Below are 6,526 nucleotides of genomic sequence, written 5' to 3' on the forward strand. Positions count from 1 at the left end.
GTATGTCTCCCCATCTCTTCTTACCTTGAAATCTTGACCTTGCATTTACTCGAGGTCATTTGTTAGCTCCAGGGAAGATTTTTAGAGCATAGCTCTGCAGCAAGAGTGAAGTTCTTGCCTTATGAGTTGTAAGAATCTGGAATTTGAGCATCAGAGGCCTTTGTCCTGAAATTGGTGGGCAGAATTTATGGCCTAAGTGATAGATTTGGAAGAATATATTTGGGTCATAGGCACTTTTTCTCATATCCAAATAGATAAAGATTCTGTGAGATGATGAGAGACAGGAGACGAAGCAGAAGAGGCACACAGAGCACTGCTGATGCATCTCCTGAGAAGGATCCAACACTCTTTACAGACTCTTGGGACACATAGTTTTAAACAAAGATTGTGTGTATTTAAGGTGCACAATATCATGATTTGATATATATGTGTGTATAGTGAAATCATTATAGTCAAGCTAATCAGCATGCTGTCTCCTCACATAGTTATTTGTGTGTGTGTGTGTGTGTGTGTGTGTGTGATGAGAACACCTGAAATCTACTCTCTTATCATCATATTTTCAATATTCAATAACAGTATTATTAACTATGGTCATCATGCTGTACGTTAGTCTTTTTTTTTTTTTTTTTTTGCATGTTAGTCTTTAGATTTGTTTATACTACATAATGGCTGGCAACTTTGTACCCTTTCACCAATATCTTCCTTATTCCCTCTCTCCTTCTCAGCCCCTGGTAACATGTTGTGTTTCCATGAATTCAACTCTTTTTGAAAAAGATTCCACGTATAATTAAGATCATAGCATTTTCTTTATGTGTCTGGCTTATTTCACTTGGCATTATGTCCTTCAGTTTCACTCATGTTGGTACAAATAGAAAGATTTCCTTCCTTTTCATAGCTGAATAATATGCCTCTGTGTGTGTGTGTGTGTGTGTGTGTGTGTGTATGTGTGTGTGTGTATAAAATCTCAAGCTCTGAACTTGCATTAAAGTGATCTTGTATTGCTAATTTCCCCAGGTACTTGGCAAAGGCATAAAATCCTATTTGGAAGATAATAAATTGGTACTACTAATAATTTTCAGATAACATATTTAACATTCAATAGGACATCTAGATCCAAAGGACAAAATCTCCTCTAGGTGAGAAACCACGGTTAATAGAATCAGACCCATAAAGACTGCAGGTAGAATTATTAGACACAAACTATGAAACTATGGTTACTATGGTTCTGGAAAATAAACACTGAATATAAAATTGTGGCCAGTAACTGGAAAGTATGAGGAATGACACAGTACATTAAACTATAAATTTTAGACCTAACTTCAACACTTGAAATAAAGAACACAATGAATGAGTTTAACAGTAGATTAAAAAAAACTGTTAAGAAAATTAGTGAACTGGATGATATGATGGAAGAAATTAATCACAATTAAGTAGAGAGAAGCTAATTTATGGAAAATATTAAAGGAAGGGTAACAGAGATAGAGGATACAGTGAGAAGGGCTGCCGTAAGTGGAGTCCAAGAAGGAGAGGAAAGAGAGAGAATGTGACAGATGGAAAAACTGAAAAGACAATGACTGAGAATTTGCTGAAACTTATGAAATACACAGATTCAAATATCACAGTCTTAAGGATGACAAATAAAAAGAAATCCATACCTAGACATATCAGAGTGAAACATATGCAAATATATGTATGCAATAGGTCGCTTAGTAATATATATACATACATACATGTGAAAATCTCTGAATGTCTCTTAACTTTGTAAGATCATCTTTTTTGCCATGATGCAATGTTACACCAAAATTTGTTTTTGTACTACCACCATAAAACAAGTATTTTAATCATCATTAATTTTAAACAGAATTTACAATAGCATTCACAATATATCCGATCATTCTCCTGCAACATAATCTTCCAAAAGCTTTACTTTTAGGAGTAAAGCTTTACTGATCTTCCAAAAGCATTACTCTAATTTCTTAAATTGGATGAGAAAATCAAATCATTATTGGAATTAACTTTTTTTTTCTCTTTAAAGTACCTGGAAATAGTACTGTAAATCTGGCATCATTTAACAGAGTGCAAAGTTCTGGAGCTACTAATGGAGCCGACCCCTTCACAGCCACTGCTTCACTCTCTCAATGTGCACAAGAAGCCTGGAATCCAAATGAGTAAAATTCATTTAGGAGAACAGGCATTTTCTCTAAATGGAAAGATGAGCTTCACGGTCTTGTGTAAATGCACTTTCTTCAGCACCACATGTTGCATCATTATTTTCCCACTCAGTCTTTTTAGCTATTTTTGAAATAGAAGCTGAGAATTCTTTAGCAGATTTGTGTCTTTGTATATGTTCAATGATATCACTACACCCTTCATAGTGGTTGGTAAATGTTGACAAGTTTTGAAAGTTATATGGTCATCATTAACTTTCTCAGAGATAAATATGTAGCACTTACTTTTTTCTTTCAACACCCTGTTCCATTCTTTTGAACTCATTACTGCTAACAGGGTTTATTGTAAATTGAAAAGTAAGGGAAAACAACAAAACAAATGGCTATACATTTATAATTTACATTTAAATAATGACAAAAACCATTGTAGCAAGTGTGTGCAGACTACTCTCCTTATGCTATACAGCAGGACTGCTCATCATCCATTCTCCAGGCATACTCCATGTAGACCTAGCCTGTAATTTCCCATTTTCCACTGACTCTGCTGATTGGACGCCTCTGGCTTCGTGCATATCATTGGCGTAGGGTATGGCCTAATTAACTGGTGGACCAGATTGTTGTCAACGGCGGCAGCATTCCTGTTTGAGTGCAAATGTTTTATCAGTAAGCTTCTGCATGCTTTCCTTGAAAGGAAAATGTTAGTTCTGTTGTGTACGAGAAAGACTTGGAAAAGGAGAAAAGGCTTAATGCTGGTTGTCCCTCAGCTTTAACAGTGTGTTGGAGTTTATGGCACGTGTTTCACATACACAAGATAAGACTATGGAAGAAATTGGAAGTACACAATAGAGGTCTTGTAAACCCATTAAGCACTACGTACTGTAGGTGTTTTTTAGATACTTCTTACCAAATTAAGGAAATTCCATTCTATTCTTTATCCCACTTTCTATTTTTCCAAGACCGATTGTGAAAAATGGTGAAAATGTGAATAATGATGACCAGGAATAAAAAACAGGACATTATTACATATCCTGCACTATGCGATACAGTACAAAACCAAACAAGACTTACATGCATTTAAAATAGGAAACCAAGTTTGAATTTATCTTGGTTGATACAATAACATTGTATGTAGAAAATTTAAGAAAATCTATAGATAAATGATTGGAATTAATAAATATAGCAAAGTAACTCTAGAAAACTAATATGCAAAAGTAATTATACATAATAGCAACAAGCAGAAATTGAAGTTTAAATCAGACACTGTAGGATTAAACTATCAAACACCTAGAAATGAATTTACAGAGAAAACTATAAAACTTTATTAAAATAAACTAAAATGTCTGATGTAGAGAAATAGATATTGGTTATAGACTAGAAGTTTCAAATTTGCCAAAATGTCTTTTCCCTAAACTCATCTATAGATTTAATTCAAATCCAGTAAAACTTGCAGTAGGGTTTTTGTGTGTGTGTGGAATGTGAAAAGTTGATTCTAAAATTTATATGGAACTACAAAGATTAAAGAATAGCCAAGTTAATGTAAGTCTACACTAATTTATACCCTGCGGTATTAGCACAAGGACAGACAGGGGAACGAAGAGAAGAGAGTGCCTAGGAACGGAACCAGATATGTGTAATTCACACACACACACATGCACACGTAGTAGGAGAAAGGCTAGTATTTTCAGCAAATGGTGCTGGGACAATTGGACAACCTTTATTGTAGAAAAAAGTTGGATCCCCTGTCACACCTGACACAAAAATCAATTCCAGGTGGGTTACAGACTTACTTTAAAAAAAAAAATTAAACTTGTACTAGATAATAAGGAGAATATCTTCATGGCCTTAGATAGGAAATGATTTCTTTTTTTTAAATTAATTTTTATTGGCATATGATTGCTTTACAATGCTGTGTTTCTACTGTAAAGCAAAGTGAATCAGCTATATGTATACATATATTCTTTCTTTTTCAGATTTCCTTCCCATTTAGGTCACACAGAGCACTGAGTAGAGTTCCCTGAACTATACAGTAGGTTCTCGTTAGTTACCTATTTTCTACATAGTATCAATAGTGTATATATGTCAATCCCAATCTCCCAATTCATACCACCCCCCACCCACGGGTGTCCATACATTTGTTCTCTACATCTGTGTCTCTATTTCTGCTTTACAAATAAAATTAACTATACCATTTTTCTAGATTCCACATATGTGCATTAATATACGATAATTGTTTTTCTCTTTCCGACTTATTTCACTCTGTATGACAGTCTCTAGATCCATCCACATGTCTACAAATGACCCAATTTCATTCCTTTTAATGGCTGAGTAATATTCCATTATATATATATACATATATATATATATATATATATATATATATACACACACACACACACCCCCCCCACCTCTTCTTTATCCATTCCTCTGTTGATGGACATTTAGGTTGCTTCCATGTCCTAGCTATTGTAAATAGTGCTGAAATGAACTTTGGGGTGCATGTGTCTTTTTGAATTATGGTTTTCTCTGGGTATATGCCCAGTAGTGGGAGTGCTGGGTCATGTGGTAGTACTATTTTTAGTTTTTTAAGGAATCTCCATACTGTTCTCCATAGTGGCTGTATCAATTTACATTCCTACCAACAGTGCCGGAGGGTTCCCTTTTCTCCACATCCTCTCCAACGTTTATTGTTTGTAGATTTTTTGATGATGGCCATTCTGATTGGTGTGAGGTGATACCTCATTGTAGTTTTGATTTGCATTTCTCTAATAATTAGTGATGTTGAGCATCTTTTCCTGTGCCTCTTGGCCATCTGTATGTCTTCTTTGGAGAAACATGTATTTAGGTCTCCTGCCCATTTTTTGATTGGGTTGTTTGTTTTTCTTGATATTGAACCGCATGAGCTGTTTGAATATTATGGAGATTAATCCTTTGTCAGTTGCTTCATTTGCAAATATTTTCTCCCATTCTGAGGATTGTCTTTTTGTCTTTTTTTTTAAAAAATTTACTTATCTATTTTACTTTTTAATTTTTTGGCTGCATTGGGTCTTTGTTGCTGTGCATGGGCTGTCTCTAGTTGCAGAGGGTGGGGGCTACTTTTTGTTGTGGTGCACAGGCTTCTCATTGCAGTGACTTCTCTGGTTGCAGAGCACAGGCCCTACATGCACGGGCTTCAGTAGTTGCAGCATGTGGGCTCAGTTGCAGCACACAGGTTCTAGAGCACAGGCTCAGTAGTTGTGGCACACAGGCTTAGTTGCTCTGTGGCATTTGGGATCTTCCTGGCCCAGGGATCAAACCCATGTCCCCTGCATTGGCAGGCAGATTCTTAACCATGCTACCACAGAAGCCTTGTCTTTTCGTCTTGTTTATGGTTTTCTTTGTTGTGCAAAAGCTTTTAAGTTTAATTAGGTCCCATTTTTTAATTTTTGTTTTTATTTTCATTATTCTAGAAGGTGGGTCAAAAAAGATCTTGCTGTGATTTATGTCAAAGAGTGTTCTGCCTATGTTTTCCTCTAAGAGTTTTATAGTATCTGGCCTTACATTCAGGCCTTTAATCCATTTTGTGTGTATTTTTGTGTATGGTGTTAGGGAGTGTTCTAATTTCATTCTTTTACATGTAGCTATCCAGCTTTCCCAGCACCACTTATTGAAAAGGCTCTCTTTTCTCCATTGTATATTCTTTCCTCCTCTGTCATAGACTAGGTGACCATATGTGTGTGGGAAAAATATGGAACGCTTCACAAATTTGCATGTCATCCTTGTGTAGGGGCGATGCTAATCTTCTCTGTATTGTCCCAATTTTAGTATATGTGCTGCCAAAGGGAGTACGGAAATGATTTCTTAAACATGACACAAAAGGCACTAACTAAAAGGAGAAGACTGATAAAGTTGATTTCATTAAAATTAAGTTCCATTCACTGACATACACTATTAAGATAGTAAAATGCAACCACAAGGTGGGAGACATATTTCCAATAATTTTAACCAAAATATTCAGAATACATGGAGAATTGTTACAAATCATTTAAAAAAAAAAAAGCAACATTGCCAATCTAATAGAAAAATGGACAAGAGACTTCACAGATGAAGAAATCTAAATGACCAATGTACATTTAAAATGGTGTTCAACCTTATTGGGAATCAGAAAAACCCCATCAAAACCTCAATAAGAAACCATTGCTTACCCACTAGATTGGAGAAAATTTAAAAGTGGAACAATTCCAAGGCAAGAACACGGAGCAATTAAAATTTTCAAAAACTGGTGGCTGTAAACACTGATCCAATCATTTTGGAAAATGCTTTGGCACTATCCAGTGATGTGCAGATGTGCATATCCAGAAATTCCTCTCTCAGAGATATAT

The 6,526-nt window shown here is 35.4% G+C and overlaps 1 non-coding gene across 1 annotated transcript; it reads right to left on the minus strand.

Moving 5' to 3' along the window:
- Nucleotides 1–5,886: 5,886 nt before the first annotated feature.
- Nucleotides 5,887–5,993, minus strand: LOC130842476 (U6 spliceosomal RNA). Its single transcript, XR_009050449.1, has one exon. It is a non-coding gene; the product is annotated as a U6 spliceosomal RNA (small nuclear RNA).
- Between the last annotated feature and the right edge of the window lie 533 nt (nt 5,994–6,526).

This window comes from Hippopotamus amphibius, chromosome 1 (genome assembly GCF_030028045.1).
Source record: "Hippopotamus amphibius kiboko isolate mHipAmp2 chromosome 1, mHipAmp2.hap2, whole genome shotgun sequence".
In the NCBI taxonomy this organism is placed as follows: Eukaryota; Metazoa; Chordata; class Mammalia; order Artiodactyla; family Hippopotamidae; genus Hippopotamus; species Hippopotamus amphibius.